Consider the following 27,384-nt stretch of genomic DNA (forward strand, 5'->3'; position numbering starts at 1 on the left):
GATGTACCACCAGACTGGCAACCACAGTGGTTGCTGCCTTGAGCAGAGCATCCAAGGGAATCCAAGGGAAGCAATCCCACACACTGCAGTCAGGTAAACCACTGCATTGGCCCTTGTTTGCAACCTCTTCTCTACAATAGTACAAAAGGAACCAGATACCTGTTTAGTCCTGCTGTAGCATCTCTTAGGAAATATCTTTGGAAAGGATGCAAACAGACAGAGTAGTCTATTTTCACTGCAGAAAGGGCTGAGGATCTCTCCTCACAGCATGGTCCTAAAAATGCCTGTTCTTTATGCTGCTTATAAAAAACTTTTACCTAAGACAATGGAAGAAGTCGGGTATGTGATGTCCAGTGCCTCAGACTTGGGTATATCAGGCTGAGAAATTGAAACTTAAGGGAAACATCTGAAATTTTGGCTCTCTGTGATCATGGAACATATATTCAAGGATTACTTCAAGTGCCTCCCCAAATTACAGAATGCCTCTGCTTCTCTACTAAGGCTTTTCTTTCTTCATGGGAGAGATCACGGTGTTTGCAGTTCACCCATGAAGCAGGGGATATCTGTAGAATCACAGAATCATCCAGGTTGGAAGACACATCCCAAGATCATCTAATCCAACCTCTGACCTAACACTAACCAGTCCTCCACTAAACCGTATCACTAAACTCTACATCTAAACGTCTTTTAAAGACCTCCAGGAATGGTGACTGAACCACTTCCCTGGACAGCCTACTCCAATGCCTAACAACCCTTTCAGTAAAGATATTCAAGGGGAGTTACTTGGTACTAGGGGAGAAGAATGCACTGAGAAAGGGAAGGAATGGAAGGAGAAGGAAATGCAGTCAAGGTCCACTTTAACCTTGGTATATTACTATTACTTAAAATTCTCAAGATAACCTCTATTTCCACATGTATGTACTAGTTTTCAATTTCAGTAGATCTAGCAAGAGCCATGAAACCTCAGCTGGGGCCCAGGAAGCCTGGCTGTACGCATGCTCTGTAGCAGCCCCATAACACTGCAACTTCTGTGACCTTTTCAGCACGCGCATGTACGGGTGTTACCTGCCAACAGCTGAGTAATGATCCTCCCCCCAGCTTTTTTTCTTGCAAAATCATTTCTCAGCAAATCCAGATGGTGCAAAGGAGTCTGATGAGCAGAACGGCCTGGTTCTGAATACGGATGTCAGAGGACAGATCCTGCACGTCTCTGAAACTGCAAATGAAGCAGATGTTTGCCGTTACTGCCCGGCGCTTCTCCCTCACTAACCACACACTGCAGGCAGCAATCGTGCATCACCTTCTCCTCCACTAATGGTTACTCAGGCGTGTAATAAGTTGAATTTCATGTTGCTGATGAATCTTATTTTAGTTGTTTGGCAAGACAGGCTGTTTCTTTGTTAAGGAGTGAATGGAGACATCTGGCTTTGGCAGGGTGACTAAAATGAGCTGTGTCCGGCTGATGTTCCTCCTGATTCACCTTAATTCGCCAACACTAGATCCAGCAACGACTGCAGCCTCGTAACAGGAAAGCAGGCTGCAGAAGCCACCCTTTACACCTGCCCTATTTCGCCTTAGACAACTTTATCTTCCACGGTGTAAAACGCCTCAGGTGTTCCTGATGTCACCGAGCAGTGCCAGTGCTGCATCACCCCCCGAGCAAAGGCACTAAACCTGTAAGCACACGGGAGCTATTCCCAGCCCTTCTGGCTCCACCGATGACAGTGTTACTATCAGCCAAACAAGCACTGAGTTCAGCTCTTCCTCGGCCACTTGGCTCAACTTTGCACTTATGCAGAGAGGCAGAAGGCTGCTCTGCCTAGTTAGCACCTTACACAGCGTGCAGGACTGGAGTAAGGCACTGCACAAGCCCCAGGACTGAGAATCAGACCCATAATCTAGGGTCACCGGTGAGAGACTGCTGCTGCTTCATCCCCCTTGTAATAGCTTTCTCCCTTCACGATGAGTTATTGCACTACTATTTTTGGCTGTGCTTCGTTTGGGAAGTTGGCACAGAAATATTGTCTGGCAGAAACAGACCTGCCCTGGCAATCTACTGTTTTGGGGGTTGTTTGCTTTTAACTAATTCATTATATTGCTGTACTGCAATGTATATCACTTGTTTTCCCCTCCAGCACGGAGTGTTTATTAGACAACTGCTCTCAGGAAACTTCCCCGAGACAAACACTTAACCCTCAGCCTCCTCAGAAGGGCTGGCAGCCTTTATTTCTGAGCTCTAGAAAGCAGCTCCAGTACGCTAACACATACAATTATTAACAATAAGTTTGGGATCGTATTTTGGTTATTAGTGAACACTTGTGTTTCCATCAATGCCTTCACCTAGATTAATCCCTGAAGCAACAGGAGTTCATTACAGAGAGATTTGTCAGATTAAGCCTGGGTTTCACGGGCTTCTCTCTCTCCTACTTCTCTAAATGGGATTGTTCTTCATGACCCTAATATATGACCGTCATTTTCAATGCTGGTAAGCACCCTTCCAACTGGAGAAGGTAATGAACGCCAAAGGCATTTACTGATACCACCACTCAGCCCTGAGGCTGGAGCCACACAGTTCCTGTTCCTTAAGAGCCAATTCCAGCCATTTCTTTCCTGGCACACCATTCATCAGAGAGGTCTGGTGGAGTCCCCTTGGCATCACTCATTTCCCTAACAGGGCACTGCAGATAGCATTTACAGATCTCAAAACAAGCCTCAACCTTCTGTGAGTTCACTTGCAGCTGGTTGAGGGCAAAATCCCCCAGAAAGACTGGGAAAACCTTGGAATTTCATCTCTGCTAGCATCATACGGATTGCAGTCAGTATGCTATTGCGTTCACAAGCTCAGTCTAACCACAAGGCATTTATTGTAGCGAGCGGATGGTGGTTCACAAAGACATGGTAATACTACACTTCAGTAAGACAACCCAGGCCAAAGTCCAGCCCACAGTAGAGCACTTGTCTGTCACAGAGCAGACTCCCTGTGCACAAAGAGAAAGGAATGGAAGAGCAGCACTGATGCCCTCTCCCCCTGCCAGGTGGCACTGGGTGAGCTCCGGCCTCCTGCTGCCTGGAGCACCCTGGAGAACCACCAGAGGTGGGAGCCAGACACTGCAGTATCTAAGCCTACCAGGTAATAAATTTCCAGCCTTCCTAGACAATCCACAAATTAAAATCATTCCCTGAAGCAAACTGGCTGCCCGTGTGAGACAGGTGTAGCGGGCTCGCATCGTCTCTGCACTTACTGCAAAATGGCCGGGCCTCCCTGCAGGCACAGCCACACACACAACAGGACATTACGGGATCATTGATCTATTGGGTTTCTGCCCATCTTAATAAATAATTCACTAAAGAACATTCTAGACCATAAATTACAAGGTTTATAAAGGAAGAAAAATCCTCCTCTTTTCTCTCGTGCAGCTGTAGTTGGAGCGTGGCCCCGGTTCTTCCCAATACTTCATGGGTTCTGCTGCAGCTCAGGCCATTAACAGCAGCACGGAAACTTTTCTGAAGTAAAGAGCTGACACATCACCACAGCTTTTGATGCCCGCATTACAGCCTAACCCCAGGCAGCGTGCTCATCTTTACCTTCGTTGTCATTTTGCATATCAAATTCTCACGCGCGTCACCCAGAGGAGCGCAGCTCAGCAAAGAGAAACAGGAAGAACAGAAAATGCCATTAATGATTTGCCCAAATCTTACACTTTGCCTCAGTTTTAAAATCATGCCTTACGACACAAGCTAATGAAGTGCTGCAGAAGAAAGCATAGCTTTAATCTTTGTATTGGATTCTGGATTTGTAAGAGTTTCGAGTAAATCTGTTTAGACGGTTCAGGAAAGCCTCCCGCTAACCATCTGGGTTTTTGCTGCTGCCTTGCTATTTGTTGACATCAGCAGTCCTTGAAATGTTCTCAACAAAGCACAATTTTTTATTTTTCACACCTGGGTAATTAAAACAGGTAGGCATTGAACACTGGGAGCCATTTTGAAAAGACATCATTTTCTCAACCCATAAACATAATTTGTTATCAAATAAAGTGCTTCCGCACCCCGTTTCTCCAGCGCTTCAGCATTTTAATCTGAAATACAGTTGATAGAAATCAGTATTTTCAAGCAGCTGCCAGGTTGGGATGCAATTCTGAACTAAGTACATGCCTTTTTCATATGCACTGCAGTTGTTTGATGCCTCAGTGTGCAGTGGGGACAGAGAACTGAAGGAAAAGCACTCAGAAGAGAAAAGGTACTGCATAAAATGGGGACAGGAGGGCAGGAAGACAGGGTTTGTTTTACAAGAGTTACCACTATAAGCCTTTCTTAGTAGTAATTCTTTTTGTAGGAAACTTGATTTTCAGTGCAGCATTTTGGAAGTAAGTTTGGCTGATTCAGAAGAAATAAGACATAATCCCTGCAGCAAAATCATAAAAAAAATATCTTAACTTAGAATTTTGCAAGGCTTGAATGTCTTGGCTTCATTGACAGATTCCAGCTGAGACCTGAACAGATAATAACAGTATAACACAAGAAATCATTTTCTCACAGTATCCCAAGCAACATACATAATCGAGTTTATCTTATTCAGATAAATTGTCCTGGAGACCAAAGTTAATAACTTAGGTGAAAAAGTCTACCAAGACTGAGTTTTAGGACTAGATTTTCCTTTGGGGAGTGCAGAACACAGCAACACCATACGTGGTGTTACAGTGACTCTTCTCCAATGATCAAATCACAAGATGCAGCTGAAATTCAGAAGTAGAGTTTCTCTGCTTTAGTGCCTTCGACTCTAACTATAATTGTAGCTTAATGCACTTCTTCAAGCACTAATTTCATTAGATTTATTTATAGTTGTAGTGGGATGGTAACAAGTTACTCTATAATTCATGGATCACTGGCGTAATAGGAACCATTAGCTGTCACATCAGTGCAGATGAAGTGAGCTTTGACCTGTGAATTACTATCACAATAAACCCAACTCCTGCAGACACCAATGTTATTCTTGTGGAAATAGTGTATGTTAATTTGAAGTAAGTACTTTAGTGAGGAACCTAAGAAATTAAAAAGAATCTATCTGCTCCTGATCCCTTGTCTTATTTGAGAGCTGTACTTCTAACAAACCTATTGGAATACGCAGAAAGTGATGAGTTTCCCACCAAGGAGAACTGGGGAATAGGAGCAAAGGGAAGAACAATCCCTTGCATGACAGATGACTTGCTGCCAAATATATGTTCAGGCAAAAGAAAAACAACAAAGGAACAGGAATGCGAACTGCAGTTTTGTCACTAGTAAAGAGAACCAGAAAACAAAAAAAGGACAGAAGAAAATGTAAAGAATAAGTGAAGATAATGATGGTAATTTGTTTCCCTATTCTGAGATAATTGATCCACACTGAAAATGTAATTATAGTACATTAAAGAGATGAAACATAAGGTCTGAGGCACAGAGAGAAGACAAGTGTGAGCTGAGAGACTCTAATTATGACATTTGGGGAGTCAAAATATTTCGATTCTGGCCTTTCAAAATCCAGGGACAATGGCAATACAGCAAGCATCATTTCAGTTGTCAACTACCTGCTCCTTCTACCCCCTTTCTTGTTTCTTTGGACTGTAGTCTCTGACAGAGAGCCTGCTGCTATGTGACAGTCCATTTGGTTAGGGACGACAATTCTGCTGCTCAGATCGTCTTTGATTGCTAATCACACTTCAGAAAAGGCGACTCATTTACCCAAGGGGCTTCTAAACCTCCAGGTTTTTGCTTGTTTGTTTCTAGACCTCTTTCTTCCCCCTAGGCAATGTGGTGCTGTACCCCTTGGTGATGCAGTACCCGTGGTGATGTATAGTTTTGAGCCCTTCATGTTCCATCCATCACGTAGGGCGGTGTGTAACACACAGGGCTGGGCTACAGCAGCAGCCAGCAGACTTCAGCCATAATTATCCTCTTCTGTTATCAGCCTCGGGAGAGCTCCTGAGACAGGGAAGCCCCCTATCCTGCCTGGTACAGCTCTGCATATCCGTTGTTAATGCACCGTGGGTACATGAGATGACAACAGCTTTTAACTATTTAGAATATACATTCTGTTCTGTCAGTCAAGCAGCTCCCTAGGAAGAATCAAAAGAATGACTCAAACATAAAAATTCAAATCCTAGGAAGAAAGGAAGGTTCCAATAAGCTCAGTACTTGCTATTTGCCGTTAATTCTATTATTCCATGTTAGAGTATTTTTCTGGGTAAGGCATCCTTTATTTACTTTATTGAATAAAGAATATAAAATATGCTTTTTTCTGACCACCCAAATTTCAAAACCAAGGGTGCAGGATGAAAAATATACAAAGCCACTGCTCAGAAAAGGAGAGAAAAATCTGGCAAGTCTACTGCAACCAGCATCAACAGACTTGGATCATGCCAAGCATTTCTGAAGAGATTAAAAGTATTAGAACACAAGTAAATCACAAAAAAGATTTAAACACATTCAGCATATGCTGAACACTGACAAGTGCAAGGAAAAGGTCAGAGCTTTAGCTGTTAATCCAAGTGTTGCAGGAGAAGCTATCAAACAGATAAACCAGCCTTCAAGTTCGGGGAGTGCAGCTACCTCCTACCTACCCAGTGGATAAGTTGTTCCATGAACTAATTCGTCTTACCAGGGCTTCGAGCAGTTTGCTTTGTTGAGCACCTTAAAAGCAACTTTCATTTCACTTCACCAGCTGGCATACACACCAAGTACGCCCTTTAAAGTTGTTAATCTTGATTCTAATTTCTTCTGTTACTGCTCTTGGGGAGAGTGATAAGGAAAGAGCAGGGGAGGAAGTTTTAAGCTCCTTTGCACTTCTGTACTTCGGCATCTGCAGCTTACCTGATTTCCCCAGGCTTCGCTCACGCTCTGCTTCGGATGCTCCCCTGAGGCCTCAGGGAGTGGAGACGACCAGCACGCTGTGTGCTTCAGCCTAGGCACAGCCTGCTCAGAAAAGCCCTCCCACTGCAAAGAGCTGGAAAGGGAGGCAAAGCCGACTGATAGATAAATATGCAGCTTCATGCATGAGTTTATTTTCAGAGAGCTGTTACCATCCCGCTGAAACCAAACAACCTTACAGAAGCTTTCAAGAGACGTAAGGGTATTAGTACTAATAAGAACAGACAATTAAATACAAAAACATAGCTGAAAAAGAAGCCGAGAATTTGGTTGAGGAGACAAGAGAATCACGTAAATTAGAACCCAGATCTGCTGTATTTCCTACCAGAGCCAGCACAACAACAACTCTGCAGGATCAATCCTGCCTGCAAAAAGACAATTGAGCTTCAGGTCGCAGTGTTTACTGCCATCACTCTGTGGATAGAGATTTCGCCGAGCAGATCCCCGCTGTCCCCCCATCCAGCCGTGTGGGCAGTAAACTGGGGAGATTCACAGCCTGATCTCACGCCTGGCTCCTACCTCCAGAATATCCCTGGCACAACCTTGCACAAAGACATGCCTGAGAAATGGGAGGAGTTTCTAGCCACTGCATTTTCAGCGGGAGTTATTTGGTAAAGCCTGAGTTATTTGGTCACAGCCTGAGCAAGACCTTCAGTTAGTGGCTGTGGCTGTATTTAAGAGAGGATGTGCTCCACATGGGCTTCAAGTTCAGGAAGAGCTTCTGATTTTGCTGGGTTAAGCCAACCGAGCAAGATGTTCGTATATACCTCTTTTCTAAGGCTTCAAGGACGCATCTCTGAGTTAAATAACTTGGTGGGACCCAGTGTGCAGATGGACTGAACCAAGGCTCACCTGAAAACTGCATGACCCTTGCGCAAAGGTTTCAGTAAATGCAGTGCAAACTGCAATGAGCTCAGCCCCACTGCTCGTGTCTCGGAGGCTGTGAATGCTTTGCTCAGCTCTGTCACTGTCATATGCTTGCCCTTTGGGTTCCTTCACCCCCAGCGGCGAGGCAGAATGATTTCTAAACGTTGGAAATGCCTCCAAAGCGTCCTTTCAACACGATGCAGCTCTCTTCCATCACCTTCCTTGCTGAGACCCAGGGGAATTAACTCCCCCCAGGAAAGAAAAGCAGCAAAGCAACAGAAAGTGAGGGGGGCTTGTTTTTGGCAGAACAAGCCTGAAATAGAAAGGGAAGGACAGGGGCTTTGATTAACACCTCATTTACGTTTGGAGGCGACACAAAGTGGACACTGCTGTGCCGCATCCTGTCCACGGCTGGCACTAGTTCAGGGGCTTTGCAGTGGCTTAGGACTGCCTTATGCTGTCTCCTTTGGTAGGAGACAAGATCTGGTTATGCTGCTGCTCCCCGCTACCACAGACTCGTAGATTTAAGGTAGGCTTATCTCTAGGCTAAGTCCTGTTTGGGTAGAATATTTGTGGCTGTCATGGGAGAAAAGAGAAACTTTTCACTGCGTTGTTCTCCAAGACTGATACAGCAGCACCTCAGCCAAGTGGCACCACTTTCACACCCCACTAAGGCTTGAACTGGCCGAGCTAATTCAGTGCAAGTCTAAAGGCAACTGAGGTATGAGGGAGGGCATCCATCCCATCTGCTATACAGCCGATTCTTTGCCAGAATTGTACAGTGACAAATTTTGCCTCCATTCACAGCAGAATAAATGCAAATTACCAGGCATCTGAAAACAAAGCAGAAGAGGAAGAAGCTTGAAGAGGGAAAACAGCTTGGATGTCATCACCAAAATAACTGCTACAGGCTTTTCCAGCAAGAGGAGAAATGCCCCCCTTATACACTGCTTTCACTATTTGTTTTGGATGAAAAGTATATGGGGTGCAAGTTCCGCACTGCACTCTATTTCTCTCATCCCTAGTCTCAATTAGCCTAGAGATGTCTGAAACTTGCTCTTCTTCTCCCCAAAATTCTCTTTTTCTTATCTAAGAGTTCCCTGAAACAAACAGAAAAGTCACAATGTTGTAAAAGCCAATTTATTAAAAACAAAGGTCTAGTCGATCGCTCAAGAAAGTGAAAATATTGCACTTAAGGGAGAGAAACAAACTATTGAAATAGATTAATGGAAGAAAGTAATGAAGACAAGAAACAATGCAGAACAAAAGGCCAAATGCTTCATATTAGACAGGAGGAGAGAGAAAACTGCAAGCTCATATATAAGCCAGCCAGTTGAAAACTAAGCAGATGCGTACACAAAGCAATAAGGAAGGGTATCCTAAAAGTGATTGTCAGAACAGGGCTAAAAAAAAAAATCACAAGCAATCCAACTAACAAAAATCCATTTTGCACTGGCTTTGTGCTCTGTGTCCCCTCAGCTCCTGCACTGTCCCCGTGTCCCTGCCCTGCCACCACCGCAGCCAGCTGGGAGCTCACAGGGACAGGACAGGAGGGGAGCTGCTGCTCCTGGGCACTGCCTGCTCCTCTCCCCACGCACCAGTTTCTGCAAAAGTTCTTAGCATCAACTCCTCCGCCAAACTGCTTTGGGTATTCAGAAGTTATTTCTGTTACTAAATCCCTTTTCTTGTTCTTTTTTTAAAAATTGCATCTATTTGCATGTTTTAAACTTCACCAGACACTCAGTCTTGCAAACTCTCTAGGCCAGGGACTGCCTTTTACTGCCTCAAATGATGGGCTACAACCTTACAGATCTCCGAGTGCTTAAGGCATAACTGGCATAGCATGTCAATATTGTGAACATTAAATCATACTAAGAACAGAAGAACGTGGAGTTTGTGCCCAGTCTTTGGCATTGTTTCCAGAAATGGATTCTTAAGGCTTAAGAAGCAAATGGAAAGAAGAAGAGGGGAATTTCCTCCATCATTTCTCCCTTGCCTTGCTCCTGAAGCTGTGGGTGCTAAGGGCGAAGACGCCGATGAGAATTCCGTGAGCACAAACAGCATCGCTCACCTCTGCAGCAATGACATGGAGCAATTTGACACTTGGGGTGCAGGGGAGACGTAACCCACATTTAGATTCTGCTGACTTTTATAATGCTGCTTACATTGAACTTGTTTTTCTCCTTATTGACTAGAGGGAAGAAAAGAATGACACATCATTGTACGCCGTTGATGAATGGAGGCACAAACTAGCTTTTGTTGTCGATACGAAAATATCGTACCGCTTCTTTCAGAGACATCTCTAGCTCTGATTTTTTTTTTTTTTTTTTTTTTTTTTTTTTTAGGGAGAGATAAAATTCTCCATACACTACATAAGTAGTGAAATGTCTTCTTTTGAAATTCTGGGGACAATAAAGCCCCTTTGATATAAAGCTCGCATTGCACCTCTTTTCACCTCTCTGTTAACAGTGCTCATTCTTGTTAACGGGCAGCAGAAAGATCTATTAGAATTTCACCAATATCATTTACCATCGCTGTTCAGCCAGTCTTGGCAATATCCATGTCTATCAATTACCTGAAAAAAGATGTCATACAAGTTCAAGCAGAAATGCTCCAAGTATTTTAATTTGTATGGACACAATCTCAGACACCTGAGCTTGGAGAGGGACAAGGACTCACAGGCTGGCAGATGTCACTGGTGCCTGTTTTCAGATGTGAGAACAAAAATTAGAGTAGAACATCCCACAATATTGCATCAGGGAACAAGCAGGTCCTTGTCAGTGATCTTAAGGAGCTTCTGGCAGAAAATTAGGGGGTGTTTCTCTCTCCCATTTCTACAGTTCCTACACTACTGCACAGCACCTCCCGCAGCACAAGCTCTCGGGCACAGGCCGTGTTACAGAGCAAACTGCGGCCAGCCCACAAGGCGCCCGGATTTAGCACAGGTACCAACCCCAGATCACAGCGCTTAAACCCCTGCCTTGCCCTGACAACGTATAAGAGTTTCTTACCAGGAAACAACAGCTCTGCTTTCACACATGCCAGACCTATCTCCACCTTGTGTGGACCCAGCTGTTTGGCCTGCCCCCCTCAGGCCCCACAGACCAGGCTCTGCCTCGTCTGTAGGTGAAGCCCCCAGCCCTCGGCCGCACTCTCCTTCCTATGGATGCTGCTTTAACCCCCCGTTAAGGTCAGAGGGTTTCGATCAAATACATCTTACACGTTTTCAGTACATGGTTCCATAACAAGAGAAAGACAACATCAGAGAGGCAGAGGTGTCTTTGGAGGATGAAATTCTCGGCCCTGCACAGTGAGCAGGCACCAAGCCGCCATGCTGCAGCTCTGCTTACTGCGCGAGGCTTTTCTACCCTCTCGTCTCCTACACCTGCCAGGAAGCACAGATGCTCACTATCATTTCCTAATTAAAGCCCTGAGGCGGAAAAGCAGTTACCGTATACTATAAACCACCCTGAAAAGCATTTAAATACGTCTTTAAACTTTAGCATGCAGTCAAGAATCCTTCCTAACAGGGCCGCTGCAGCCCCTTCTCCCCAGTTAACAGGAGCTAATCGGAGCGGCTGGTTACTGACGGCAGTGACAGAAGTGGATAAACCTCTTGTTAAAACCACCCTGTGCAGAGAGGGCTTTTGGATAGGGCCCAGCTTACAAAAAGACATACCCGCATCGACTGTTTCGTTAACATCGAGGGCTGTCTCATCTCCAGGAAGAATTTCCTAGAATTTCCTCCGCCTGTTCTGTTTATCCGAAGCCCAAATTTGTACCTTGTTCTTCTACTCAAAAGCAATCCTGCAGAACGCACAGAGATCTGCTGCGGAGCTGGTACTCCTTTGAAATACATCCTACCAAAAATTAAAACTGGCTGATTGTTTGGTGTATCTGCAAGTAGGTCATGAATTAATCTAAAACAATGACTCTCAGGTCGGGTCCATATTACTCTCTGCTTTGTGACAAATGCAATTTCTTATTCTCAGACAATGTTTCCATTCATCACATGAACTGAGCTCGTCTGCAGTAATTAACAGTTATTCACACACTGCCCATTATTACTCAAAATAATAAAGAAAATATTTTTTCTTATCATTAGCTAGCTAGGTCAGTGAACATGAGGGCAACATATATCTTAAAATTCCCAAGAAAGCAGAGATTAGTTCCAACACTTAAAAAACCCTAAATCACTGTCAGCTGCATTACAGATTCCCACATGCAAAGAAGGAAGGAAAAAGTCACAGTATATCAACAGGCACACAAATAAAGGTAATTTTTTCTCTCTCTCTGTCTTTCTTCCTGCACTTTAAGAGAGATCACAAAGAATAATTATAACTGTTCCTTTTAAATTCTGTCAAATGAGCCCAATTTTGCTTCCAGGAACCATCTCTGCACTGCTTCTTTAACATTAATCTGAAGGATTATTTGGATGAGTTAAAATTGTCTAGGAGTGTCAGGGCAGCTGTGCTCTGAATAGAAAGTTGTCTTTTGAGCAGAAGAGGTGATGGCTGAGATTCGCTGTGACTTGACTTTCAGATGAGTCTGGTTTGATTTCCATGACGGTTTAAAGGCAAGCACATCTTCTGGAAGGGATGGGAGAGATCCCAGGATTTTAGCACATGCATTCTCTCATTCAGAAGTTCCCAAAACAGATGTAAGCACCCAAGTTGTACTCAGGAGACGGGTTTTCAGCTGCAATCTCCAGGATGGTAGGTGAGAATTAAAGGCTAGGAGCCTAAAGTTCTTTGTGCCAGCTGCACTGGCAGGGTAGGAGATCCACCTTGTTCTTGTTCCTGTTGTTCCATGTTTGTTTGTTTTTCCAGTTTGGGGGAAAAATAAAATTAAAAAACAACAACAAAATCAAAACAGCCATGAGCTTGTGCACCCAAAGGGAACAGCAAGAAGTTTTATTATGTTTCCTTCTGTATTGTATTAAGCTAGCCCTCCATCCTTCAGAATGATATGCAGCTCCACCGTGTCTTCAGAAGGCAAAGAATTTTTGTGTTGCTTTTTGGATAGGATATGCCTGAAGTCTGAAATCCAGCTTTCAGTCCTCTCTTCACATCTGTCATGACACTACAGCCCTTCTCTCCCCAGACGCAGATGCTCCATTCTCTTCCTCATAAGTTCTTGCACTCAATAGAAGGAAAGGTCATGCAGAATAAATACCACTGTGCATGCTTTTACCTCCAGTGTAAGACTTTCCAGAAATGAGATAGGAAACTTTCCATCCTGGAACAGCAAAGGGCTGTCCTGGTGTTACCTAAAATCAGACAACACGCTATTACAAGCACCTTGTAGCAACACGGAGAATAAACTGCCTCAATATAATTTGATCTATTTTTCTAATAACTTTTCTAATGAATATTTTATTTTCAGTATTGCTGGACTTAATTTGCTTGGAAGACGATTGTCATTACTTTAAGGAACAAACAGTTCACTAGAGCTGAGGAGTGCAATAATTGATTTTTCAACTTGGTGGGTAAATTAAGAAATCATTACTTGTATGTTCCAAGCCACGTTAGAAAAACTGTTGTGATTCTCAAATCCTTTGCTTCAAAAGACTGATCCTGATGTTTTCTAAATCTCCAAATATTTTTTTCTTTAGTAAATTTGGATCGAGACCTACCCAGCGCTGCCAGGATGGCTCTTCCAATCCAGGTTAAGGTGCCTGTCACTGCCCCAGCTCCAGACAGCTGGGAAGGCCTGGCTGGGCACGTAGCGCTCCCGGAAAGCAAAGCCATTACCGGTGTCTTCACAAACATCAGGTGTGCCGTTTATGCTGCCTGCCTGGACATCCTCCCTGAGCAATGGACAATGTGTTTTAGTGCACTGTGATATGGCTTGGGTCAGGGCTCTGCTCGCTCCCCATCTGCAAATCTGTTATGCTGGGGGTTTTAATATCGTTAATATCATTCACTTATTTTAATCTCATGACTGAAGGATTCAAAACGTGTCTTCTAATCTGTCTCCATTGCCCCATCTATGGAAGCAGAATAATCTATTCAGCTTTGCAATGGTTTTTGATATCTTCAGATGAAGAGCAATGAGCATTAATATGACTCTATTGTCAGCAAAAAATGACTGCTGTATCCTCTCTAGCCCCTGGGCTGTGTTAAAGAAGGCAGTGACATTTAATTCATTTGATGTAACTATGTAAGAACGATCATATATACACAATTAAAAACATCATTTTTATCAATTATGCACTAGCATCTCAGCTGTACTCTACTAATTAGAAAGGGAAAGAAAAAAGGATAGCTGCTGAAAATTAATTATGCCAGCATTTCTATCCTGTTTAGAACCTAGTTATAAGAATTAAATATTTATATCATTGTGGTTTCCATTATGCATCCTAATGTGATTGCCTGAGAGAAAATTTTGCAAGGTGCTTCAACACTCCTACAAGTTTAGAATTCGGCTTCTCCCATGAGCTGACAATGCCAAGAAGGTTGTATCAAAATTTGACATCCTCAGACAAGAATCTTCTTTCCACATGCAAGCTTGCAACTCTATTTCAAGCTGCTGATGTGTCACACTGATCGCACGAAGTAAGACAACTTTCTATTCAATTAAAGAGTGGTTTGAAAACTTGAAGTTACTGAAGTGGTTCCAAATCTCTGTTGCAAATCACAGACCAAATGCAGGGTCTCTTACAGAGCCCTTCCCCAGAGCTGGATGGTTACTGCAATATTCCAGGATTAGAGGCTTATCGTGTTTGGAAGAATAAAGTCAGAGTTTTTGGAGAATTTTCCACCCATCTTCCATTCATATTTGTTTTATACTCATGTTCTAGCTCTTAATTGCCTGGATTCTTTTTTCTTCTTTTCATCTCTTGCAGCTTTACCTAAGCAGCTGGAAACAAGGCTTTCAAACTGCATCTCCACAAGCCTTGTCACCTCTCTGCAAGCACGTTCCTCTCTGAATGGCGAAGGTTTATGCAGAACAGGTTCAGCCCTACAGCTCCTGGCACCTTGCCACGGCAGCTCCAGACTGGCAAAATTTATGAGTGCTGTTCAATGCACGAAGGCTTTGCTCTTTGCAGGTAATCGTTAAAAGGTGAGGTCCCGACCCCACTCATTACACAATGGGTTATTGTCTGGATTTCACCCTAAGGGGTTCTTTACTTGCAACTTTTACAACAACCATAAAACGAACCTGCCTTTTCCTCCAGTAGGCTCTTCCTTTGCCATTTTTTTTCTCCCTACACAATCCAGCATCCCTCTCTACCTTTACCTCATGTTCATCACCCATCCTTTTATGCTCCTGAGCTGAAGCTAATGGGACACACCTGGTCAGCCCCATGTGCCTAGCTGAATCAGAGCATTTTTGGACCACACAGGTCACCAGCCCTCTCAGTCATCACACCGCTTTATTTCGTAATGAACTCAGATGCATAAACAACAGATATACATAGATATAAAGGCTCTCTCCAGAAACAAATTTCACTTAAACACTCAGCAATTTAGGCTGCCAAAAAGGCACTTTAACACAGAAGTTGAAAAGAAAGGATGATTTAAGAAATTATTTCAGCCTTCAAGAAAACACAGAAACATATGGTTATTGCTAAATATTTGTACATGATACAGCAAATAGCAGTATCTCACGGGTTTTGAATTTCTCTTATTTAGAAGGAAAGAGAAGAAAAAATAACTTGCTGTGTCCTTTCTTTAGCATAGGCTGGAAATAGATTCTCTTAAGATGTGTTTATCAGAGAGAAGCTTTGATAAAAAAAAAAAAAAAAAAAAAAAAAAAAAAAAAAAAAAAAAAAAAAAAAAAAAAAAAAGAAGTAGTAAAATCTCAGACCAGCATCAAATTTTAAGGCCATGTTTTAGCACTTCTCCCCACTCACTGCATTAAATTCCCTTGGCCATAGCAAGCACAGCCTTCGGAAGGCAGGGCCCCTGCCTGGACAGGAGCCCACAGACTTTGAAGCCGGACACCACCTCCAGCAAGCCAAGACCTGTGGAAGGGAAGGCACTTGATGGAAATTCTTTGAAGAAAGAATGTTCACTTCAGCTATGTGAAGTATTTAAGAGTAAAGCTTTTTTCCCAGTCCTTGGTATAAGACATTAATTTACAGGGGAGAACTCTTTAATTTGGACAATCCTTAGATATTGTATCTTTGGGGGAAAACAGGAGTGTGTCTGAAAATAAAAGCAGATAGGAAATGAAGCAGGGAAGGTACAGCAATGTAACCCTGTTGAAACATTAACTGTTGCTAAAAGTGTCAAAACATTACTGACTCTGTGCAATCAATAATTTTATTTTTCTTCTCCTTATGGAAAATGCCTCCCAGCTTCCAGGGGAGCAACCAGCACCATCAGACACCTTCCCACCCACCCACATCCCTGGCTGGTGGACAAGTAGTTTTTAGATCCTGGAGGGAAATGGCCAACTGCAGGACACAGTGAAAACCAAATATATCTTCCTCCATCCCAAAAGGCAGTGCCACAACTACTACATGTATGGAGAAGTCTTAGCCAGCAGGTTAGAAATGTAAAGAAAACAGCTGCCTAACATCATCATCAGGAGAGTCCCAGTCAACAGCCCACAGAGAGCAATGACCACTGCCCAGAATCCAACCAAAACCGTGTTGTGTTTGTGTGTGTGGATATGGACATACACACGTATGCAGGGAGAAGCCTTTCTGTTTCACTCTCAATTTTCAGGAGTCATTCAGTGCTTGGCAAGAGGAGCAGGCTAAAACCAGGCCATCAGTATTGTGGAATAAGCCGCCTGCCTATTCATACCCAGTCCCTTTACTGCTGTTTAACCTCAGACAGCTGCAGTCCTGTGTGGAATGATGGAAAGGTTGCTCCATATTGACAGGCACCTTATTAACGGATGTCATTATAATATTAGCAGTCCTTTTCTTACTGATATTGAATGGGGTTTTTATGGCCAAAAGGTCAGGAGGAAAAGGATCGCAGAGCTCTGATCACATCTGAAGCTGATTATCAGCAGTGCAAATACCACCTGCGTTAGCTGTGTGCCAAGACAGCAATCTAAGGGCAGCGGTACCCTCCCAGGAGCTTGTGCGTGCAGCAGTGAAAGTGCGACGGGGTGCACCTTACAAGCCTCGCACAGGATTTTAAATGCTGCCTAACACATACAAAATATGTACATGATGTTATATGCAAACAAATTCCTGGCGTTCAATCTGCCTAAAAGTTCATTTGGGCTTACCTGTCTGTCTCTTCAGTTCATTAGGAGACCAGAGCCAGGATTTACTTACTTAGCACAATAAGTAGTTTTACCAGATGCATTTTCAAAGGAGTTTACATGCTCCCCATTTTTACAGAATTTTAATGCTCAAGCAACAGGGCTCATTTCTGACCAAGGTGGCATCAGTTCTAAGTGTTCCTGAGGGACTAAACTGATCTGGATGCAAGAACGATTTGTGGGGAGAATTTCCATGCCACAAAGAGCTATTTTCAACCTCCATCCTATTGATTTTCAAGTGCTGTTTGTGCCTCTTCCCACTCTCTTTAAACTGTGTTGACATCTGTTTACTCACCCATTACAAACAATTGGTCCAATAAAACTCCAGCACGGGGAACACGCGAAATCGATAGCCGAGACCGGTGAAAAATGGACCATCAAAGCAATGAAAGTGAAATGATTATTTTGGCCATATTTAATCAATCTGGAGAACTATAATATCAATGAAAAGTTCAAGAGGAGACAGTGACATATTGTGTTTCGTGCACACACTTGGTTTGTTTAGTAGGATTTTTTTGTTCATATAAAATTATGGAAAGGAGCCTGTATTCATTCCTGCTCTGAAACTCATGGAGATCAGGGTAGTTGGAGGAGGATAAGTGTTGGGCACATTTTATATCACTAATTTTGGTTTTGGAGTGAAACAAATACAGAGAGCTCTGGTCTGCTCCTGCAGAAGGGCAATGTCCTGCTGGGAGCATCATGGCAAGGCAACAGCCAGCAGGATTTTATTCCATTCTGTCATTTTGAATCTGACATTGAGGAAGGTGCTGACATTGCCCAAACTGCCCTTCATCCCCACCTCTTGTACTCTAGATTCTTCCTAAACCACCCTCTGATATTTCTAGTCCAAGCAAATTCAGGTATTAGAGTGGAAACAGATTAATTATCTCTTGGGGTTAATGGTGCTTTTCCTTTTTCTTTCTTTCTTTTTACAAATTTTATTGAAAAGCTGATGTTAAGGATGGTGATGAATTTATAATTAAGCAGATGCCCATAAATATTTTTAAGCAGAACTTCTATTTGAAAATCAATGAATGTTTTCACTACTATTCCCCTTCAACAGATGTTCTGCCTAATCTACATTCACTTTCCTCACTGTCTTACCTTTGACCTTTCTTTTGAAGGTATTCATAGAAGAGAATGTCAGTATTTATCTACCTCCTGTGCTTCCATCTGGCTATGCAGTGCACGAATAACCACAAATTATATTTCCTTTGTTAAAGTTTGAATGACAGAAGCATTTCTAAGGCTTCATATACACGTAGTGATCAGATGCTATCTCCTCATCTTGGAGGAATTATTCATCCTCTATCTGGACATGCAAACCAGGTACAGCTGCCAAATCTGGGTTTAGGTTTCCAGCATCTCCACTGAGATTTTTCTACCAGAAGTCTTTCTTGGAAGCTTTTCCATCACTTTTTTTTTTTTTTTTTAAAAAAAAAAAACTTTTTTTCCTTTTTTTTTTTTCTTTTTTTTTTAAAAAAAAAAAAAAAGAAAAAAAAAAAAGCTCGTTTCTCTTGACAGGGAAAATGAACCGGGAAGGTTCACACCCAAGACTGCCACAGGGAATGTAGAACAACATAAAAACATTTAAAGAGCACTCCGTTGGGAACGGTTGTCAGAAATAATGATCTGCAGACCTGTTAAAGTCTAAATGGTTTAAATGCTAGGAAGCAGGCCCTTCTGTGATGATTCCAATGGAGCCATACTGATGCCAGATCTCATTTCAGGATTTATGCGCTCTAAGGTTCACAGAGAAGTTTCTTATGTGAGATGACAAAATCTGCTTCTTTTGGACAACTACTTACAGTAACAAGAACACAAAGAAGCGATGTTCTCTGAAAAGCTTTGGCCTTTACATTTACTGGAAATGGTGTCAACTCCATTTTGCCAGATAGGTGAAGGAGGCCACAGAAATGTGTCCTTAGCAAGCCAAATAGAAGCACTAAAGGAGAAAAAGCTACAACAAGAGCACCAAGGCTCACATTCACATTTAAAATAGAATAAGAACTTATTTTAACTGCAGCAAAGAAACATGAACCTAAAACAAACTCCTGATCCTACGATTTTTTGAAATACTGATTCCAAATCTCATCTTCGTAGGTTAAGTAGAAAGGAAGGAAAGTTGGCATTTTTTTTTTCCTCCAACCAGAAGTTAAAAGCACATGTATTACCTAAACTTTTTAAAGCATACATATAGAAACAATAAAGTCTTAGATGAGTTGATTTTCTCTGTATATTGATTCCCAGTATTCAGCATCATTATACATGAGAGACACATCCTACTCTCTTAATACTAAGTCCTTCTTACTTTTACCTATATAGCTGTAGAATTGAAAAGTAAAAGAAGTGTACGTAAAACGTACTTTGTCAAGAAATATACAGTTGAGACCCAAGGTCAGCAAAAATACACAAAATAAAGCCTTCCTGTGCAAGTACCTGCCAAAGTCAAGAATGTTTCTCTACTTCTCAGTTTTTTTGAGCTCACTAACAGTGCAGAGCTTTATTTATTTGAATTTATTAATAAAGTAGCTAGTTATATGTGCATCTAGTGAAAAAGAGGATTCCTTCTATTTTGAGTCACAGACATGTCAGGTGGCATACAAGAGCTACGAGCCAGGATGCATTCAGAGAAAATTAAAAGTCAGTGAATCAGAGGAATAATAGTCCATCTGCGCACTTGTGCTCCATGTCACTGTAATTCTGCAAACGCATCTCAAAATATCAGAGTGAGCAGCAACTTCTTACTTTACTGAACATTTCTTTTTCAGAAAGGTTCTTGCTAAAAATACCAAGTGAGCTCATCATTTACGTTCATAATCTAGCTGTTCTCTTCTAAGTCTTTTTTAAGGTTGTCAGAATAACCACTTCTGAAGGGACATTTTTGGACATGTGTTGTCCATATTATGGACAGAATTCTAACGAGCAGGGCTCATACGACAGTGAAGTATAAAACAAAACGGACAATCTCATCCTGGTGTATTTGCTTAAATAGGAAAGCAATTTAATCTGCTGTTTAGCTGGTCCATGCTACTGAAGAACATGTTCCAGTTAAGCTCCTGCCCCCGGGAGGCGTTTGCTGTTGTTTTTCAGGAGGCACCACTCTCCCCTCTGAAACGAAGTGCCCATCCCACATCTGCCCAAGGAACATCTGCTCCTACAGAAGGAACAGTTAGGCAAAAAGTGAAGGTCATAATCACATTATCTTTAATGTTCCACACCATTATAATGTTCCAATATAAATTAAATTCCATACATTGGAACACAGGAGGTTCTGTCCAAACATCAGAAGGAAGATTCTTTACAGAGATGGAGCACTGACCAGGGTCTCCCTCCTTGGAGATCTTTGAAAGCCATCTAGAAATGGTCTTGGCCAACCTGCTTGAGCTGGGAGTTGCACCAGATGACTTCCAGAGGTCCCTTCCAACCTCATCCACTCCGTGATGCTGTGATAAGCATGGCCATCAAATTTCTTGCCCTGGCCAAATTCCAGATTTGGCAATTAAATCTTCCTGAATGTCTACATTACAGTCTGAAGCACAATCCTGGACACAGTGGGACTGTGTAAAATTTTACATATCTATGTGTCTCCACTGACTATAAAAAGAGTCTGGCTCTCTAAAATGCAGACATCTCATTTCTATGCACAAATGTTAAGATAAATGAATCTCATCCCAAACTCCTGGGAACAGAAAGGAGGAGAATCATGCCCAATGTAATGAAAAGGCTTACCCATAACACAGCCTCAAGACTGAAAGAGGAAAATCAGATAGCAGAAACTAGGGCAAGAGAAGAAAAGGGCCCATGTTAGAAGAAAAGAAACAACTTTGGAACATCATTGTAATTATCTTGACTCAACATGAGAAAATCTGGTGTTAATTCAATAACTGTTTAGAAAAACAGGGAGGAGTATACTGTGAACTATGTAATTGATGTTTTGACATTTTTTTTTTAAAAGACCAAGCTGCTTTTCATCCAGTAGTTGTCTAGTTTTCTGGGAAAAGCAAACAAACAAACAAACAAAAGCAATCAATACTATTAAAAAGGCTTGCAAGGTGAGAGGTCGGTTAGCCAGCACTTCTGCAGTTGAGGCCACTAAGAGAACTATAGATACTATGTTGGATTTATTGCTTTTATCCATTAAGGATACAGTTTTTTGAAGAGGCTTATTTGTTAGGCTCAGGCATATCACAGGACCAATATATTCATGATTCAATTACCTGTGAAGAACTGCAGAAGGTCAGGGTGGTGCTGCAGGATGCCACATTAAGCAAAGCCTGCTCAGAGGAGGCAGAGGCACATGTAGCAGGTCATACAACAAGACACCTGCCTTCCAGCACTGCCATTTAGAGTTTCTACAAATGTAATTACCTCAACTATCCCAAACACAATTATTCATACAGCTAAACTGATGGACAAAATAGTTTCAAGCAACTGAGGTTGCAAAAGACATTTGTACAAATGAAGACCTAATGATTACTCCTTTCAACAACATAAATCCACAGCAGTCAGTCAGTCAGAAAGACAATTACTTGACTTGTGCTCATGTAGGTCCCTTATTTAAAATACCTATTCCCTCCAACTTCCTTTTGAATAACAGAAATATTTTGCAATTCAAGTGAAAATAAATGCTTTTAATTAATTTCCTAAAAAACCTTCTACAAGTAATACTGAACCAAGCACATAAACTCTTTTGTAATGCTCCTAAGACTTGCCAAATTGTTCCTTGTAAACTATCAGGAAGCACTCACATAAACAACACTGCCAACAGTTGTCTTGCCAAAAGATGCGTCCAACAACTGCCTTGCAAGCACTGGCTGCGTACTAAGCAGAACTCCTGTCGGAAGAGCAGACTGTGGAGTGCAGTGAGAACCAGCACCTTCCCCATCACTCTCCATGCTTGGAAATTTTTGCATGTACTGTGGGGCTGAAACGCACTGCTTGAACTGACTCATATCTGGAGACACTGTGAGAAACGTAAGGTTCTCCTTACCATCCTCCCAGACAGTGGTGTCCTCTGGTTTCTGTCTAACTTCCCATTCATTTCTCTTACCAAAACAAAAGACCCTGCGACTCCTTTAAGTCTTGGTGCCTCAAGGCTCCACAATCCTTGAATTCTAGGCCTAGAATTGCAAGAACAGCAACTATTTGCATTTGAAAAAAGTAAATAAAATGCACCCCATGAAGTTCACAATTCGGTGATCACCGTCATTATCTGCATCAAACCAAGAAACACCTCTTTGACGCCCTGACAGTATTAAGGATTTGAAGGATTTTTAAAGACCCAAGTCTAAGGTCACTTGCGAGAGCATTCTGACTGAGGCTTGCAGGAAGGGTATCAAAAAGAATACATTAATTTTTGCTGCAGATTAAATCATTATAAAGGCAACTACATGAAAGACAGTAATTCTAACGAGGGAAGAGTTGAAAACTGTCAGGAATTAGTCATGATTTTTGAAAATGAGACTTTCATTTCACTTGCTATCAAGTAATTGGTGTTAAGTTATCCTCCTAACTGGACTGAACCCTGGAAACTAAGCAACAATGGTGGTCCAAGCCCTCAATGGAAGAGCATTAACAATGGTAATTTCGGTCAAGAGATGTAGCAAATGAGCTGCATGACTTGTGTTAATTTGGGGCCTGCTTTTGCTTTTGAAGTCAGTAGTTCTGTTGACTTCAATGGAAACGAAACTGAATTGCCTTCCCTTGCAATTGCATGGATTCAGTTCAAAAAGAAATCAAAGCATCTGCCCAAAAGGTAGTCTGAATTCTTGGAGTAAAACTAATTAAAAGAAAATCCTGGTATAAGCATGTATTCTTTGCATTTCTTCATTTCAGATGAGTCCAGAAAACAACACCATTCAACGTGATTAGGTAGCTGTAGCCTTTTGATTCTTAGCTAAGCTGTCCCCTGACAAGGCTTTGCTCTCAGACTTACCTCTGTCAGGCTCTTGGCATTTCCATAACTTTGGGTAAAACTCACTTTCCAAGTGCCCATCCTCTGTTTTGGGAAAAAAGGTAGAAAGGACTACTTTGTATTTAGATTCTATGAGACCAGATGAAGGAATTGTTGTTCACTACATTGTGTACCCTAACAATATGCATTAGCAGCATACTATCTTGTAGCACAGCAAGATGTTAACATTTGCTAAGGCCCCTTTAGGCACCTTCAACATGAAAATGAAAACTTCTGGGTGTAGATGAGGTATTAGAAATAACATTTGTGCAACGCTGATTTGATAAAACAGAACAAAAGGCTTCCTGAGGTTTCCTCAAACCGCAGAACAGAATTGGTCAGAGGCTCACAGCCACCTGCAGCCAGAGGGAGAAAACGCGCCCAGCTCTTCCAAGCTCATTTCTGTCCTGGCGGCTCAGATGCACTCTCACTCCCCATCCTCTAACTCCTGGCAATGTAGGCGCTGGCAAAGCCTGCTACCCGAGCTGACACCTGTGGTACTACTTGGGCTTGCTGGTAGTAAAAGAATAAACCTCTTGCCAATGAACAGACAAACCTGATACACCCAAGCAAAGATGAGGGGAGACGAGCTGGTGCCTTGGTGCTTTCCAGACAGTAAAGATGAAGCCTGCCACAGCAATCTGAGCTAGAAAGGTGAATGTGTATTTGGTTCCTGACTCACGTGTTTGGTGTTGCATCTGTCTGAGCATCTCCGGAGTCTACGTGTCTGCAGGCAAAGCAGGAGCTATTTCGGTTGCACAGAAGCTATACTTCTGACATGATTACAGCAGCACGCATTACGCTTTCCAAAGAACACATTTCAAAGGCAAATTGGGTCAGACCTACTACATGCAGCACTCCCTCTCCCTGAAGTTATGAAATCCTTACAACGTTTCTATGCTTAGGAGTTTTGACAGGGTGGTCATTTTGGATGAACTGGATTCACTTTGAGTGAACGGTCAGGTGGGATTATTCTGGATAAAAGACAAATCTTTAGCATAATTAGGGTAGGCAGGATTAGAGGGTGGCGGCACTCTGAATGTTTATGAATTGCTGTCTGCTTGTTTTCACCCTGAAACACTTTCTGTATGGGCTGTCATTCCTGTAGACACCTGGTGCTAAATGATATGATTTGAAGAAGAAACTGAGAAGTAATGCACGGTAGTGCTTGAATGCTCCACTTTGAATAAAAGCACAGTGGTGCCCCAAAGTGTCCAATGTGACCCAAATTAATACCATGTCTTCTTCAAATTCTACTTCCAAAAGCTAAATCCTTTGTTAAATCCTATATTCTGACTGGTGCCAACAAGGCAAATCCATCAGGGAAGGAATGGGCATAACAGCTACATTATGAACGCAACCTGGAACTCCTGGTAATGGGTACTGCCCAACAAGAAAAAAGGGATGAGGGTAAACACAACAAAGCACAAATGGTATCACAGGGAAATTATTCTGTCATCCTTATTTTCATAACATATTCAAAGCAGGCTGACAAAGAGTTCATTCTGGAGTATCTAAACCCTGCTGCACCACCTGCCTTTGTCAAGCTTTACAGACCACGGCTGAACTTTCAGCTGAGACCCAGCTTGGGACAGCGTTCCTTAGGCACGGCAGTGCTACAAACCCTACAAGTGCCTTTCACAGCTCAGCTCAGCAGCCTATGTAAGTACGTGTGCTGGAACAACATTTCACCTGCACTTAACTTGAATACTACTTCAATTTAAATCACGTAAAACTTCAGTGAACAAAAAGAAAATTATTTCTAGGGCTCAGTACCAACAGCTCCTCTTGCAGCCCTCACCACCTTTTTATCCTTGGTGTTCTCCTTTAGCATCACATGGCAAATCTCTTTACCTTATTGTCTAAAAGAAAATATTAGGCATGATTCAAAAAAAAAAGATGATAATAAAAGAGCTTAATTTTTATAGGCTCCAGAGGAGATTCATGTCCCATCAATTCAGACTTCAAACAACATGAAAATGGGCCCAAACCAGGAGTAAATCCCCTAAGAGTATAGCCTTTTGAGTCAATTTTTCATCTTAGCCTTTCTAACTGGAGACATCACACATAAATAAACATGTGCAAGTTATTGCCAGCATGCTCTGCTTTATTAATTTTGTGTAGAGCAAGCTGGCTTTTGGGGAGGTTAATTTCCTGAACTGAGAAGAAAATGGCACTTCACCAATTTGAAAATAAATAATTGTCTGGATACCTCAGTTCATTATTTTTAACTCTGCAGAGTCTTTGCAGGCTCCAGAGGCATGCCGACAGCTTAGAGCAAGTGAGCTCTTTTCACTGCCCGGTTTCCCTGCGTGGCGTGCACTACCCCGCCTCACACAGAAATTAATGGCAGGTAAAGAACAGCTGCGCCTCGTCCAGGTCCTTCTGAAGGGAGCCTGGTTAAGCTTGAGAACCTCAATTGCAAAGATGTAGCTACTGTTGCAGAAAAAAACACTCAATATCGCATTGCTTTAGAGAAAACATTCTTCAATCTAGCAATGCACTCAAAACCTGTTGAAGTCTTACACCTCATGTTGCTCTTTTAACCCTACAAGTCCACAAGGGATGAGGAGCACAGATTTGAGTGTGAGGTTTTCTATTGAACCGTGAATCTGGAACCAGGGCACACGCCTGAAGCACAGGTTTCATTCAAAACAATGACAAAATGACATTATTCCATATGGCTTTGGAAATCCTGGTTCAAACATGCCTGTTGGTTTAAGGGCGTATGGGTGCTACAGGGCTTGTGCAGCATCTCTCAGTTGTGGCTATCCAAGAAAAAGCAGATGGCAGCATTTCTGGGGCTTTGAAACATATGCTGCAAAATATTTTATTTTTAAAAAATATACTTATTAACAGTGGGGTTAATTTAACTGGAAATCCTAATGAAACTATATTGGTACTTTTGTTTCCTAAAAAAAAAAAAAAAAAAAAAAAAAAAAAAAAAAAAAAAAAAGTGACGTGAAAACTTGGAGTTGTGCAAACCGAAGGCTCCGAAGTTATTCTCCCAGACTGGAAGTTTGACAGAAATTCTGAGCAGCACCCCTAACAATCTGCAGGTTTGTGCCTCTCTGACTAGACAAGATTAAAGAAATAATGTAAATTTGGAATCATTTACAATTCACGTGTCATTTTGAGTTTGCAATAATCTTTTCACCACAGTAACTAATGTCAGGTGATAGGCAAAAGTACATTAATTTATCTGTCTTATCAAAATGTTTAACATAGATAATGTATGAAAGAGAAAATATTATCTGGCTGACATGATGCAGAAATGTCATCCTGTTCTTCTCTGTACAGATGGTTTTTCACTACCCACGGTGTTTCACTGTGGAAAATCTGTTGTGTTCTCGGTATTTAATTTGCCTTTTTGATGCAGTTTTCTCAATTAAATCTCATGCAGATGATGCAGTCATTTATATTCAGAGGATCAGGCTTCCTGATCTTATTGGATAAACCTTAATCTAATCCACCGGGCTCAGATTTAGCTGCATGATATTAATTCATTTTAAACTTAGATAAATGTTTCTTTGGTGAAGATCAAAAGGTAAACGTGGTCCCCAGACCTGAAGCCTACAGGGAGAGCATGTATTGACCATTTTGCTTGGGTTTTAGTGAACTGAGGGGACTGAAGGTGGGAAACGATGGGAGCTGTGGCTCTCGGATGAGCTGCTCTGTGTAACAGTTGACTTAGTGCCACCTCGCAGCGAGCGCAGCTCTCCAGGGCTCTCTGGCTACTCGTTATGGGACAACCAAGCACAAGGATGTCTGCACGGCACCAACATTTTCTCCTAAATGCTGTCTTGTGGTGAAGGTATAGCAGGGGAATTTTTACCTGAGGACACAGAACAAGTGCTGGGTATGAAAACCAGATAACAAAGAAGAGTAAATTTGCGAGAAAAGCTTCACTTTGCCACCTGTGACTTTCACCTGAATTCTGCAGGGACTGCCTCCTGCTCTAGCTCCCCTCCTCTCTCAGGGGAGAGGAGGGAGCAACCAGAGCCACCACCCCAGCCTGATGCATTTCTGAGTGCTTGACCTTGCAACCTAAATATATATATTTTTTTCTATTTAAAACTAAATATTCCATGTAACTGCTGTCAGTATCTATACAGCAGTAGCAAAATTGACAATGTATTTGCTACAAGAGCAACAAGATGATTTAAATTTGGTATTCCCTTGATTAATAGTTGGATACCAGTGAATTCAGCCCTATGTCCTTCACAGGACCATAGAAAAGATCTTCATTAAATTCAGTGCCTGATCCAGAGGACCACGTTCTTCTTTGTCTTTCCTCTGCAAACCTGAAGAAAACCTAAGAGCTGCCACAGAACCTCTGATTTCCATAGACACAATGAGGACAACCAGGGTTTGTTTCATGCTTATTAGGGCCATGGATGGGGACGACACAGCAGGTTAAATATTAT

At 42.2% G+C, this 27,384-nt stretch overlaps 1 long non-coding RNA gene across 1 annotated transcript in view; it reads right to left on the bottom strand.

The window, feature by feature from the left end:
• Positions 1-1,100: 1,100 nt before the first annotated feature.
• Positions 1,101-27,384, bottom strand: part of LOC311420777 — a 128,460-nt gene continuing 102,176 nt past the window's right edge. The window contains exon 3 of the long non-coding RNA XR_014684548.1: positions 1,101-1,216. This is a non-coding gene — a long non-coding RNA (uncharacterized lncRNA). The remainder of the gene's footprint in view (positions 1,217-27,384) is intronic.

The sequence above is a fragment of the Aythya ferina genome, assembly GCF_964211825.1.
Source record: "Aythya ferina genome assembly, chromosome: 18".
NCBI classification, from domain to species: Eukaryota; Metazoa; Chordata; class Aves; order Anseriformes; family Anatidae; genus Aythya; species Aythya ferina.